Raw genomic sequence first — 549 nt, forward strand, 5'->3', positions numbered from 1 at the left:
TTTGTCTTGTTTTGTCTGTTTATTATATTTTTTATTTATATTTTTTATTTTATTTTTATTTTTATTTTTTATTTTTTATTATTTTTGTTTGTCTCTGCTTAGAGTAAAGAAAACTATATAAACCACCAGGCCTGTTGCTGCTGCTGCTGTTGCTGCTGCTGCTGCTGCTGCTGCTGCTGCTGCTGCTCTAGGGTTTAGGGTTTTGTTGTTTGTTTGTTTATGTTTTTTTCTTTGTTTCTTTATTATTTATCTCCTTATCTCTTTTGTTTATTTTGTTTGTTTTTCTGTTTTTTATTTTTTTTTTTTTTTATTTCCTTTTTATTTATTTTATATATTCATTTGTTTACTTATAAGTTAATAAACAAAAATAAAATAAATAAAATAAAATAAATAAAATAAATAAAATAAAAACAAAAAACAAAGAGGAGAACGTGTCTCTCGTTGCTGCATCTGCTGCTGCTTTCTTTTCTCTGTTTTCTTGTCTTTATATATATATATATATATATATATATATACATATATGTATATATATATATATATATATATATA

The sequence above is a fragment of the Eimeria mitis genome, genomic scaffold (genome assembly GCF_000499745.2).
Source record: "Eimeria mitis Houghton genomic scaffold, Emh_scaff2120, whole genome shotgun sequence".
Taxonomy (NCBI): Eukaryota; Apicomplexa; class Conoidasida; order Eucoccidiorida; family Eimeriidae; genus Eimeria; species Eimeria mitis.